The sequence below is a fragment of the Phasianus colchicus genome, chromosome 4 (genome assembly GCF_987193195.1).
Source record: "Phasianus colchicus chromosome 4, bPhaCol1.hap1.1, whole genome shotgun sequence".
NCBI classification, from domain to species: Eukaryota; Metazoa; Chordata; class Aves; order Galliformes; family Phasianidae; genus Phasianus; species Phasianus colchicus.
Genome location: NC_143439.1, coordinates 47,122,404 through 47,137,142, shown reverse-complemented (window position 1 = coordinate 47,137,142; position 14,739 = coordinate 47,122,404). Strand labels below are relative to the sequence as shown.

Here is a 14,739-nt window from a genome sequence, read left to right as displayed (position 1 = left end):
AGAGTGGCCCAAGGAGATAGCACCTGTGACTTCTCTCCAGCATCACTTCTGTGACCTGTGCACCCTCTAGAACCTCATTTACCACGTTAAAAAAGAATCCACGTTTTAATCATGACCTAATGAGCTTGGCCTACTATTTGCTGCTACAATTCTCTCTTTCTTCATAGCAGAAGCTAGCTGATGACTTTCATAAAGATACCCTGCAGGATGAACTCACAGAAATAGCTGCAGAAATCCTTAGGGATAGAAAGCTCTTCGTAATATATGGCATGCACAAAAGGCAATGCATAATACATACCATACACAACACTAATGGGTTAAGAGTCAGAAAAAAAGTAGTATGCTGAGTAGAGGTCTTGGGAGAGAGATGATTTATGAAAGCTGTGCCTGGGACAGAAAGATGAGACGAGGATGAATCGCAGAGCTCTCTATGTTAGCTTTGGAGCGGTGACTTAAATTCTCTTACAGCATTTGCTTTTTAAGAGGGAATTAAATTAAAAACTTTTTAAAGCATTGAATTATGATTTACCATCACTTACCTCATACCACTTTGGATAACTTCCCTCTTAGAGAGGAAAAAAACCAATCTGTATCACACTGATGCAGTTGTGTGGGAGCTTTGTACATACTTTAAGCTTTGGATGAGAATGCCTGTGGCAGAAGCTATTTCTAAACCCTTTCAGAGCAAAAAGATACATCTCAAAAGAAAATACTCCCCTGTGGAAAAGAGAGTCGCTTGACTATTTCAAAAGATCAACAAGAAGACATCTGGCACACCTATTCCAAGACAAGGCTGTGAAAAGGAGGGGAGAAGCCCTCCTACCTCCATTGCAGTTCCTTTTTCCATAAACAAGGTCTAAATTCAACACTTGCTTGAGCTCTGTCAAATTGTATGTCCACCAGCACCTTGCACTCAAAAGGACAGGCATGATATTCTCCTCGTATTACTTTCCTTGCCAGTAAAGGCTTAGTTCCTGTTGTTGGGGAATCAGCCCTGTAAGTGAATCCTAAAATTATTATTATTTTCATTGGGTTGTATGAAAATCAGCATGAAGCATCTTCTCCCGTGTAACTAGTGACAAGATTCTAGCAGGCTCAAGTTGTGCCAGGGGAGGTTCAGTTGGATATTAGGAAAAATCCCATCTCTGAAAGAATGGTCAGGTGCTGGAACAGGCTGCTCAGGGAGGTGGCAGAGTCACTGTCCCCAGAGATGTTCAAGAAATGTTTAGATGTTGTACTAAGGAACATGATTTAGTGGGGAAATATTGGTGGTGGGGGCATTGGTTGGACTAGATTATCTTGGAGGTCTTTTCCAGCCTTGATAATTCTATGGCTCTATGATCAGAAGAGGCTTCATGCAAAGATTTCCCCACACAGCTGGAGGGTCCAGCTGCTACAGGTGCCCATCTGCTGATCACCCAGTAGCACCATCACAGCCAGTGCTGCTGAAGACTTCACTTTTCCGTGCAAATATTAACTTGCTGCTGGCTGTGCTACAGACACCTGGTCACCAGCATCTGTCCAACTGCAGGAGCAGCTTTTGAATGCAGAGAGGACTGACCAAGTTTAATATGTGGCTTATTAGAGAAGACAACTTATCATGACACAAAGCACAAAGGATATATTTCTAATTCTGCCAGAAATAGTTAAAAGAGAACCAAAGCTCTCCAAGAATAAGCACTGAATCTATTTCTTAAATAACTGTGGCAGGAATAAATGAACACAATGCAAGCCTTCTTTCTTCAGATTAACACAGTGTCCTTGAAGAATGAAAAAAGTACTCAAACTTGTAATAAAATCTGCAACAGTATCTCTTCACTTTCATTGTTTTCTTTGCGCTGACACTGCTGTGATAACAGAAAACAGAAAGAGACAACTGTCTAAGTGGAATCATATTTATAGTGTCTCAGCTACATTTTTCCATATGGTTGGGTTTGGCTCCCAGAAAAGAAAGATCCATAAAACAGCTACATGCCAGTACTAATTATCTCCCTCACTGTGATTATTAATCAGCTGCCTGATTTACAGCTGGAGGAGAGGGATGGAAATCCCAGCAGGATACCTGACTAACGGGGGGCAGCCCTAGAGTGAGCCCAGTGCTGTCTGCTGGCCAAGGTGAACTGCAGATTTATGTTCCTTCTCAGTTGCTCTGGACAGAGGGTAATTCCATGCAGCCGCCTGATATCGAAATGATTTGAAGGCCGAAAGCAAGAGAGAAAAACAGACATGAAAAATGTGTAGTACAGCCTATTACGTTCAAGTAGTGTCTCTAGGTGTGTGTGGGAAATTCAGAAAATGGTTTCTTGTTTGCACAACCTCTTTTGTCAAGCAGCAGCATGTCATCTGACATACTGCCTGCGTGATGGTTACCCTCTGTGTGGGAAAGGATTGCTCCCTCCTGCTGTGGCAGCAAATCCAGTAGGGACTGGAGCCACAGCTCTGCTCACTTGCTCCATGGCCTCTGGTAAAACCCAGGCCAAAACAGCTTTAGTATAATAGCTCCCTTCTGATCTTACAGTGCAAAAAGCCTCCCACAAACTGTTCTTAGAAGGCCACAGAGGCTGCTGAACCTTCACCCAGCGCTCAGACCTAGCTCCAGGGCTTACCATGCCTGTGCCTGGCTCTGCATGTGAGGGGTCCTGTGGTCCCATCCCCAGTAGCAGCATGTCCCAAGTGCTGGAGTGAGGGATTCAAAACCTCGTGTCTGCCTTAACTTGGTCTTACTGCTTATCAAAACAAGCTTTTGCCAAATCCACAGCCAACAGAAACATTTCCAAGTTATTTGCAAATTCAAGTGAAATAATTGGTTTTAAAACAAGGATGCATTTGCCTTGCAAAATCCCTAACTCACACTGTGGAGCAAGGGGAGCTGGAAAGTAAAGCTGACCCCAAGGACTTCCATCATCCTGGTGGATGCAGGGGCAAAACAAAAAGACAAACAAGGAAAACTTCACAGACATTTCATTTCTAATGATAAGAATGTAGTAAAATTATAGGCCAAATACATATATATTTATAACACATTTTCTCTCTGATAATCTGTCTGTGCCACCTCTCAGGCCAGCCCTCCTCCCCGTAGCTCACAGCTGACTGTCCAGGCAGGGGCCGGCAGTGGCCCTGGAGCAGCAGCAGCAAACAGCCGTGCTGTGGTACAAACAAACAGAGCAGCAGCAGTCTCTGCCCATGTCGCACCGCGCTTTCCTGACCTCGCTCCCAGTGTTCTCATATTTTGGTACTGTTTTGTTTCAATGCAGCTGTGGCGGACACATTGTCTGAGTGCAATTAAGAATAATGTATACAAAGTACTCACAATTGCCCAGCAGAAGAAAATACTGCATAAAGGGCTGTCATCGCTGATCCCAAGCTAAGTCCTGATTAGGGCAGACAAGTATGTTTCAGCTATGCCCTCGCTGCAAGCAGTATCATCCTTGTGTAATTTGGGCTCCACACAAGCTGGGATCAGGAGTACCAACAGAGTGCATCACACCTCGACTCCATCACACAGCCCCCTGATTGCTCCACACAGATCTGTCAGAAAGGCTGATAGAGACAATGAAGGCCACCAACATCCTCATAACCTCCCTTGTGAGGCTTCATGATGTGAATCTGCTGAGAGGCCCTTACCTTACCTGGAAGGCAGAGGGGACTTGAAGCAGTGTGGCTGCCTCACAAAGATGTGCTGGCAGTTCCTGCCCCACAGGGACTCTGTTCACACAGTGTGTGCATCAGCAAAGACGGCAGCCCAAACATAACCCAAACACCAACCATATTGATTTCATGCCAAAAGCCTAAACTCTAAAGCCTTCCAAAACTCCAACCTAAGCAAGTGGACCGACTTGGTCAGTCCCCAGGCAGAGCTCACTCCAACTCTCCTCATCTTACCTGTTACAGTAGCACACCAGAAACCGGAGCCAAAAATGAAAGAGGAGTGAATAACCTGAACTCAAACTGAGTCTGGAGTTACATACACAGCTACATGAAGGTACCAAATGCATATCTCAGTTCCAGACCAAGAAGGCCAGAAAAATCAAAACACTGAACAGTGAAGGTGACCAATACCTGCTGCTCATCGTGCACCCAATGGTGCAGTATTATTCTTGCTCAGAGAGTTGTGACTCCTGATCTTGAATAGAAAATTCCTTCCTTTTGCTTTATACAAGCATCACTCCTGGAACTGAGGGCTTAGCAGCTTAGTGTGCTAAAGCAATGTTTTTTTTTTTCCCTGGTATTTCTAAGTTCTTCTATGGATTAAACTCTGCATGAATTCTGCTTCATAAATAAAGTCAAGAAACTTATTTTAATGGATTTGCCTTTTCTGCTTTTTATAAAGGATTGTGTCACTTCAGGAGCATTCCTGAGTCTAGTGTGACCACCAGGTATGGCCATGAATGTCCTGTCTACACTAAACCTTCCTTGGTATCCATAAAGAAGGGGACAAGCAGTTTAAAAAACAGAGCTTCAACTCATGGATTCCTGTTTCCAAACACGATTTGCTGACAGAAGGCTGTAAAAGTCATGTCATAATTTGAAACTAGAAACAGTGCCTTTTCTGCAACTGCACCCAAATTTCATTGTAACGCCAGCAACATTTCCAGATGCTCACCATTGCTGTGCTATGCACTCCTCATGCACTTGGCTATCCTCTTTCTGATGGCCACCTGTATCACAGTGCCAGAGACTTGCCATTCTGTTGGGTGAAAAAATGCTCACTCTTCACCCAAGTGAGAAATCTTTCACTTCAATGTCTCAGTAACAACATCAACAAAAGCCTTTTGGGGAGACAAATTTCTGACTCCTGGGGGACTTGCACAGTATATCAGGGCTGGCTGGAAAGGAGGTTTGTATTGCAGGTTTGAGCCCCACAGCATCCGTCAGTTTGAGGATAAGCAATTCTTTCTTATACTCCCATGAAAGCTGTTGTTCTCCCTGTCAGCACAGGGATAACTAAGATAGAAGTTCAGATGAGGCAAATGGCTTCTCTGACTAGCTGTCACAGAGATGTTCTCATATTATTCTCTCTCTACCGTTGACCAGAGACCTTCACTGAAGTATAAACACATAGCAGATTTAGTGGTCTATATTTCTGCATTACTGCTCTATAAATATTTATAAAGATCCTCATAACATTTATTTCTTTAAGCTAAAGCTATTTAGCTTAACTACTTTCCCACAAGAAAGGAAAAACCTCTCAAATATCTACTATTTCAGTTTAACTTTGCTTATCCCTTGTACAGTTTCCTAGCTTATTATTGTTGTTTGTTTGTTTTTTGCTCTTTTTTTTTCCTGCTTTTTGTTTTATTGAGGCCATCATAATTCAGCAAACTCTGGGACTACCTTACTAGTGAAGCCTAAGGTTGTGCTGTGTCCTATCTGTAAAGATCTGACCCCAGGGAAGGGCTGTCATTTTCACAACATTCTTGCACTACGAAACTGTCATATAAAATATATTTGTGTATTATATAAGAAACTTGTGCAGGCCTATCTGTATATTTACTCTTCCATGTCATCTATTCTGTATGAATCTGGGAGCACTATCAGAAAAATAATTCCTTACCTATAGCTCCTATTGATTGAAAATAAAAGGCTGGCTAAGCATATGAGGAATATGCATATTGAGCATTGTTTATATTCACTATATTTGTCATCAGCTACAAAGATGTACTTTCCTTCCTGTGCTTTGGTTGCTGAGGATTAGGAATAAGGAAGGCCAGAGATTCTGGCACGGTCCCTTTAATGAGCACTGCTGAAGAATGGAAGAAGAGATGAGAGTTGAGTCCCCACAGTTCCCAAAGCTACAAAGAGAACAGAGAGCCAAAGCTAGACACAAATTAAACAAGCACTCTGCTCTTAGCAACAGAAACCGAATTCCCACTTTAAATTTGATTGTTTATACTGTGGGATGAGCCTCCAGATTTCCTATAAGCTTTCAGGACAGTTGAAAGAACTTGGAACTCATTTTTGTTCTTAAATGCATTGCAAAGATTAAATTTCATGTACATGCTACTGGTGTCATGTAACATGTGGTCACATTTAAGTTTCTTTTCTCCTTAACCTGAAATAACACAAAGTTGCCTTTCAACAACAAGCATTAGCTTCCATTATGAAATATGTAAAAACACCCATTAACCTCTATCATGGGAATAGAGAATTGGATGGAATAGGTAAACAAGACAGGTTGCCTGCAATTGTGGGCAAAAACCATGGCTGGGATTGTTGTGCAACGATCCCAGTTGTGGAGAGAATGTACAAATTGTTGGTCCAGATTGCATTCTCTCCTTCCCCTGAAACCTCTTCCAGACCATTGCTCTGTCACTGATGATTTTGAAGCTACAGCTGTACTGATTTCTATTCAAGATTCAAACACTGTTTCAACTTCTAGTCGTAAGCCTTTCCACTAAACTGCAGCTGTGTTACTCATAGGAAAATGAAGCTGAAAAATGGTACAGACAGCTTGGGTGGGCACATCAGCACATAGGCCGGAGATGCTGGCTTCTTTTATTGATTAGAGCAGTTCCTGCATCTTGCCTGACACAACCACTGTTTCACAGAGAATAATATATAGAATTTCATTTGTGGTTTTGCCCTCTCTTGTTCTTCCCTGCCCATGCCCAGGCCAGGAGCGCTCTCAGTTAAATACCAAACTTCCTGAAGAGAAATCTAATAACATTAAACATATCTCATGTACTCTACTCACATTAGCTGACACAATGAAGAAAAACAGAGTAGCAGCACACATGGCTAAATTTTCTCAGGTGCTTCGGTACCACTAGAGCAAGGAACCCACAAGTACGTGAGTAGGATATTCAGAGCAGAATGAAAGGGGGAAAAAAGACACATGGAATCAGCATTTTTGGGACAGTAAGAGCCTGGAAACATTGTCAATGGCTTCTAGTGCTATTAGCATTCAACAGCTTTCAATGAATCACCAATCTGATTGAAGTGATATATGAAAGCCCTAAAGTACCAAAAACTCCTCTAGACAACAGCTTGATTAAAACTCTATTAGGTGCTTCCATCATTTTGCAGAATTGCATCATTTTCTATGCAAAACACTTCAGAAGCTTTAGCCTTTCTCTGCTCTCGAAGAATAAAACTGGAACACTGCCTCAAAAGAAAGTGAGAAAATTAAAATTTGAAACACACCCAGGAGACTTCTTCATGGAAAACATAGGTGTCTAGCCATACTTATCCATTTTTTAATATACAGATGGCACACATGAGGCAGCATATAGCATACAACAGGTGTTAGCTGGGTATTTGGAAAGTAACATGATACTTGTCATTATCAGCAGCTGTCAGCTTCAAGTCTGATTTTATGCCTGCCCAAGATGGCACAAAGGGCAGCATGGATATTCTGCAGGCTATCTTAACCACTGGTTAGTACTGAAATAACATCTTTTTGCAGTAGAAATTAAAATCATATACAATAAGAATGCAGCAAGATTACCAGGTATTCACCTTATTTAGAGTCTTAACTAAAAACTGAACCTGGGGAAAGAGAATTTGTACAAAGCCTTAAATATTTAATGTTATTAAAATCAAGCTATCTGTGGCAAAAAAAAAAAAGACAAGTAAAAGGACAAAGAGGTTCTTAAAGCATTAAGATACTAAAACTCGTAATACAATTTAATCCTCTATAATGTTTTCTGATTTATATGGTGTGCATATAATTAATATGAAGAATATATACTGAACCCGTTGATTCATATGTTTTTCAAGTTTATTCAATGTTTTGATCAACTGGATTATATTCAACAGGTATAACCAGTCTCCCGGAACTTAGTATCTCAGCATTCTCTTCCCCTCCTATTATCCCCACCTATACTATTAAAAGTCTATGATGCAGTGTGTAAAATATGTTTGCAATGGAATGAGGAATTTTGGTTCATTAACAAGAGTTATACTAGGAAATGACATTATCAGTATAGGCTGATTCTTTCAATTATAGATAGAAGAGCCTGCCAGACAGAATTTTGTATTTACGCATACTTAGCACACATTTCTTTTTCATACTACTTGACATATGATTGCATTTACCTTAGTATAGAATTACAATATCTGCCATGGCACAAACTCAGCAAGTGAACAGGTTTGAGACTTCCGTAGGTATGAAGCAGTGATACATGCACACAAATATTTAGTTGTAGAATAATTCAATTTCAAGGTTTTTTCAGCCCAAGACTTGGATTTACTAATATGCTCTTCACTGGAATTAGAAATTGCAAGAAACAATAGGGCTGTGGCCGGTAAATAATGAATACAGTCTTTATACCTTACTGACAAAATATGCCACGAAGGGCCACCCATAGGTCTAGCACAGTCAGGTGGCACTTGCCTCTGACCTCAGTGACTTGAAAATCACATAAGGTCCCCTTTGGGTCAGCATGGATATCTAAATTACGTCACTAACATATCTTGGTAAACACTGTGCTCTGAAATCTGCTTCCTTGTGGGTAAGGTCAGAAAAGTGAGGTTTCAACGTGACTTCTCAGAAGTTGAAAAAACACAGAGGTGCCATTCAGGTGCCCATCCGAATGTTGAACAAACATCTCTGCCATCATAAGAAACATTCTTAAGACAACATAGATGATCCTCATTTTAAAAAGCAGTTCTCCTCTCCTATCACATTCAATGTCTGATATTCAGCAAAGACCTCAAGTCAGTCCTGTAAGAAGTGAACTGGATGTGACTCATGAATCATTGTGACTTACATAAAACCTGTAAAAAACATGGGCTCCTTGAAGGAGAGGGGAAAACATTTCCTGCTGTATCACTGAACTTAGTTTCCAAGATTTCAGTTTAAACAAGTTTTGACACTGGCATAAGAAGTACAGAAGTCACACTGTTGACTAAGTATCTCATTATATGAATTTCTGTGAGGAAAACAAAGCCATCAGCACATTTTAATTCTCAATCTTGAGAAACGTCATCCTGTCTTCCACTCATCCTGCCTCTGCAGTTCTCTCCTTGTGTGCATGGCCAGGAGAAAATGGACCAGGGGGAGGTTATGAGCCAGTTTTCAGAACAAAACTTTCAAAAGCCATTGAGTATCCTCACTGATTGTGGTTTTACAGGTTCCACCCAGTTGAATGCAAGATGTTTCAGTGAGATACTTCACCCTTCCATTAAAATAAACACATACTATAAAAACATTTAAAGACTCCAGAAAGTCCATATCCAGCCACAGCACAAGCATGGCTGGAATGTTGTTTACGGTCTTCCGAAAGCTCACACAGTAGGAAGTGCTCACTGTATGATGCTGTAAAAAATATGAAAAAATACTTTTCTCAAATCATCACTTTTTAATAGAACTATCAGAAATACTTTGAACCTTAATTCCTTTAGCCAAATCTGAAAAAAGCTCAATCCACACAGCCTTCTCTTTCCACATGCACAGGCTGTGCTGTGCTCACTACCAAAAAAAACCACTCAACAACACAGCAATGTGGTTTCACACCTGTTGTTCAGGGACTACTGTGAGCACTAGCTTGGCAAGGGAGGCCAAGAGAGCTTAGGCCCTCACACCTCAGTTTTCAGGAGTGTTTTAAGTGCTAAAACACAAGTTTGGGTAAGGCTGAACCCCGTGTCTCCATTAGAAGCTTAGCCCCGATGCTGCAAGTACAGATTTGGAGAGATGGATTGAGCAAGAGGCAGCTTGATGTTATCACCAAATGAAAAACGATGCCTGGGGAGGGGAAATCTGGCTTCAAAGGCTGCTGTGGCTTTTTTTGTTTGAAGCTGGGAGAATTATAAGAAAAGTCATTGTCCTCTGTTAGTCCAGCCATATCTTCAATATCATCCATGCAAAAGAGTCCTTCTTAGTTTTAATGTGAAACTACAACCCTTGAAGCTTCAAACACAGATCAAAAACCTCCATAAAATCTGTCATATTTTCTTAGACCACCAAGATACAACTGATGAATCAATGGAGATAAAGTATAAACCATAGTGGAAGCAAGGATCCAATCCTGGACTTCCTTGGCTAAAAAAGATGCTTTAATAAGTGGGTACTGTATTGTCAACAACACAAAATGGATTTCCCCGACAAAGGCAAGTAGGAGAAGGAGAAATAACTTCTGCACTGTGTCTTACTTTTAGCCCAAATTGATCAGACTGTTGCTTCCTCATATTCATTAGCTTGTAGATTCCATCATGCATGGATAAGTAAATACAGGGGTTTCACTCTTTTTGTTATTATTTTTCAATTAATTTAAGTAATATTCATAGTAGGAGGTAGCCATTTAATACTGTCCCATTACAAAACACATTAACTTACTCATTCTGTTAAAATACAGTACAGAGAAAAAAAATCCAAAAATATTCTTCAGGAAGTTGCTCTTTCATTCTCCCTGTTATGCCACAGCAGCAATGGGAATTCCAATATTCAAGTCCTAATAAATGTTTTCACTTTGGAAATTAAAGTATAATGTTCATGCATACAGCTGGGCAATTAGAACCTCAAGGACAGTCCTGGGCAGCAGGTTTGTAGAATCAAACACTGGGCATGAGCTACAATCATATTCCTTCAGGTTACATAGGATTGCGGTCTTGCCCCTACTGTCCTAGAAGAGTGCACTACCTACTTGACCTTGGTATTCCTTCAAAATGGGTCTAGGCTGCCATGCAAAAGACTGGAAAGGAATCTGAGCTGTGAATGCTCTGTGACAGGCTATGGCATCTCAGTGACTCAGCCAGCCTCTGAGCCCGAGGCTGTTCCAGTGCAGGCTGCGATTTCGTTAACGTCACAGTTTAAGTAGGCTTGGGTCTTGTTAGCTGTGATGATGGCCTCCTGAAGGAAAGCCAAAGTGGCATAGGAAATGATGTTGGTTTGTTACTGGCTCTTAAGGGGGAAAATTACAGTCTGTCTTTCTCAAATAGAGGTGACCCCGTCCGTTCTGAAGGGAGCTGGCAATCTGAATGCCAGCAGTGTGCTCACACTGTGCCTCACTGCCTGCTCATTTTCACAGCATGAAATGACATGCTATGACCCATGTCATGGTTCAAGGTGACCCAAGCTGTCACCCCCTGTCAGGATCTCCAGCTGGACATCTGTGTTGGTGCCCTGTGGATGGCAGCTGGTGCCATCGGGCTTTTTGGCGACCCAGATCTAGACATACATAAACCAAATTCTACTCACTTCATGCAAATATAACCCCGACAGCCTGTCAATGCAGATGGCTAATCCAGCCAGACTGACCAGCTTTATAACACAGAATAACCTTACAGATACAATAAGAAAATTTTGTCTGGTTTCGAAATATTTGCCCGCTCCTAGATACAGACATTAAAGATAACACTTTTTCCACCTAGACAGACTAAACAAAACCAGCAATGCATTTAAATGTTTATACTAGCAAGTGAGACATCATTCTATTATTCAGTAGTTTTTGCAGTTCCTCAGATCAGTATTTGGTAATTTACCATTGTAAGCTGGTTATACCTTCTGAAGGCCGAAGATTTCCTTACATGACTGAAACAAGGTCAGTTGTTGGAAAGGCAAATCCAGATGCTTAGCACTCAGCACCAAGCAAATGTAAGGGTGCAAAATGCAAGGAGAAAAAATAGGAGGAAAAAAGGTTAAGAAATATCAAATAATTTAGTGACTGTAAACAAAACAACAGCCTCATAGTAAATCATTTTCTTATTTCTTTAAAAGCTAATGAAGATGATACAGCCTTGCGTAGGAGGGTTTGACAAGTACTGACATTAAGGAGACCTTCCAAAACCAAGCACAAACAGTTCCATAAAGGTTAACCACAATGGCCTCCAGAGATGGTGCTGCTTTACCAAGGGTTTGTCTGCAGGAGACAAATACATGATTTCTGTAGTGGTTGTGGAATAATACTGTAGCCATTCTATGTAGAAACACATAGAACAGCCTCCCCAGAGACATCCCTCTTTCAGAATAAGAGAATTCACCAGAGAAGTTTCCCTTGGTAAGAACAAAACAGTAACTATATTAAAGATCAACTTCAACTTGCGAACTTCATTATGGATTACTTTCCTGTGTTCTCAAGCTATCTCTCTGGGAGAACGCCTGCCCTTTCTTTCCTGTCCCCATTTTTTGGGCACCAAAACTGAGGGAGCTCTCAGTGACAGGTATAGATGTTCACTTCCCAGTGTCATCTATATATAACTCCAGGCTCTGCATCCGAAGTTCCGTTCTTCACACTAGGTAGAAGTTAAGTATACTCATGCTATTAGCACAGTTATGGCTTGTTTTCAAGTCCGCAAACATATCAGTCCTTTCTTTAGTCCACAAAGAATGCAGCATATTGAGGAACACACATTCATAAGTAACACAAAAAAATGAAGCAAGATATCCTTTTTTCACTAGGGGAAAAACAGATCTTTTTTTATCCCCTTTTTTTTGATAACTTGTTTTCTGCTAATTAACATGTTTAAATTATAATTTAAACAACACTGTTGTGATAAACTGGAGGAGAAAAAATGGTCCTCCAATTCAGTAGGCAGAATGCTCTTGGCAGCATCCTTAATAAATGAATCAAAGGCAGTGAAAGGTGATTCACTTGGCCAACTATGTCTAGTGGAGGTTCAGGAACAGTGAAAATGTGACATTTTCTTGAAAGAAGACACTGTAGCTCACTACATGTTCATACAGGAGTAGGATTTCAAAAAATCCTTAGGGTCACATTTGCACTATAAAGGTGTGTCTTTCTGCAGAGTCACACTTGAGCTCTCATTCAACAGAGAGAAATGGAAATCTGATCCTAAGTGATCTTATGATTTATAAACCTGTTTTTAAAGTGGCGTTCATTATTAGTAAAGTTAGTCAGATCCAGGCTTCCTGAGCAATGCTTTCAAGAAAAGATGATGGTGTGAAGAGATGTTTTGTAGACACCTATTGCGCTGTCCACTGAAGGCAACTCCCTCAATGCTTCCTTCTACTTCTCTGGCAATTCCAAAAGAACAGCATGCTGCCTATGGTTCCCCTTCCAGGAAGTGGCTATGGCTGTTACCCTCTCCTCTCCTCAGCCTTAGCAAGGAGACTGTTCCCTCCAGGAATTGCTATTATTCTTTTGCTCTTTATACTATGGCAGTTTGGAGATATAACAGTGTCATGCAGGGCCAGACAAATCCCACTCTCCAGCATTGCCAGAAAGAGAAGGGGAAACGAATGCACAGAAACTTTTAGAATGAGGAAGAGCCAGACTTTAAGATCTCCATTTTACCGTGATCAACAATAAAATTTATCCCTGTGCCTGGGACATCAAGGAGAACAGAGATGCCAGAAGAGCTTCGACTTCACCTTAATCTCTACGGTCAGCCAGAGGAATAGGAAGAGGGATCCAGGATCCATCCCTAGCATTCAGCTACGTATTTCCACTCCTCCAGAAAATTTTTGTTAAAGTTTCTTCACCCCTAAACTTCTGTGATGATATGGATGACTGTAAAGCAGAAAAACTTTCCTCACTCGACCTTTAACTGCAAACCTGACCACACAGCAGTCATATGGGTCACTACTTTACCATAAATCCTTCTACTCTCCTGAAAACATCCTCTTTAATAGGGACTTTCTGGTTGCTGTTCAAGTCACGGAGTTTCTGTCTGCCAATCCTGGAAGATAAATTTCAACAGCAACAACAAAAAACAGGAGAAAAGTCACAATTTTGTAAGATCTGTTCTCATCCAGCTACCACTATTGTAAGAGACAGACAAGTGGAGTCTGAGGTTTGATGAAGCTCCCACACAGGGTGATTTTTTTGGAGGAGGTTTTTGTCACAGAGATTGCAAAGCGATTGTTTCAACCCATTCACCCACATATTCTCAAAGGAAGTTTCTCAAGATTCTGTTTTCTAAGATTGCTGTTTTACTAAAAACACAGTGATGCGAATCAGTGTGGTTAGAAATTCCTTTCAAAAAATATTAGTTGGATCTCTGCTAATCTCTCTCTCCTTACATACATAAAAACTAGATGTTTGCCCATATACACAGTTCCTCATTCTTCCTGATTCATTCCAATGAAAATCCAGAGTCATTTGATGAAACCAGTGGAATAATGTCCGTAAGGAATTAATCCAAAATCCTTCCATCTTCCATAACTTCCTCTATCAGAATGCTGGAGTAGTATATTGCATAACAGCAAGAGACGAGGTTTTCAAACCAAAAATTCAACTAGGTAAGAGGAATTGGGCTATATTACAATCCCTATATCCTTGGATTACTTTTCATCATTTGCAGTGGGTTTTGTAGGAAAGTTAGCAATCCAGGTAAGTAGTAATTTAACTGGGAAGAAGATTAGTAGGTAAGATTTTAATTAAGTGTCAGCTCTACAGGATTTTAATTAGATGGCAGCTCTGTAGCTGAGCAATTTGATGGCCTGGATTAACCTATATTCACTCTAACAGGTAAATAAGTTCATCACATTTGCTGAAGTTAATATAAAAAAAAGTCTAATCCAACCTAGCCAATCCAGAAATCTTCCTTTGTTTTTAGCCTTCAGTTCAACATGTTCTGCTGAAGCTCCACAGCTCGAATCCATAGTTTACCCACAATTTAATCCATAAATTTAAAATAAGAAGCATAATTAGCTCAGAGTTTTGCAGTGCTGAAATAGTGCAAGGAGACAGAAGACACATGGCTCAGCACGCTCAGCAATGTTGTAGTCAGCCACATGGGTCCTTGGCCCATTTCTTTTTCCCTTTCCTTTCCTCTCTCCTTGTACAAGACAACACTCTCTAAGGAATAGCTTTTTCACAGGCATCAGGAGTTTGGAGA

At 40.8% G+C, this 14,739-nt stretch overlaps 1 protein-coding gene across 7 annotated transcripts in view; it reads right to left on the bottom strand.

The window, feature by feature from the left end:
* Positions 1-14,739, bottom strand: part of LNX1 (ligand of numb-protein X 1) — a 103,065-nt gene that overhangs the window by 32,689 nt on the left and 55,637 nt on the right. The window lies entirely within an intron of this gene.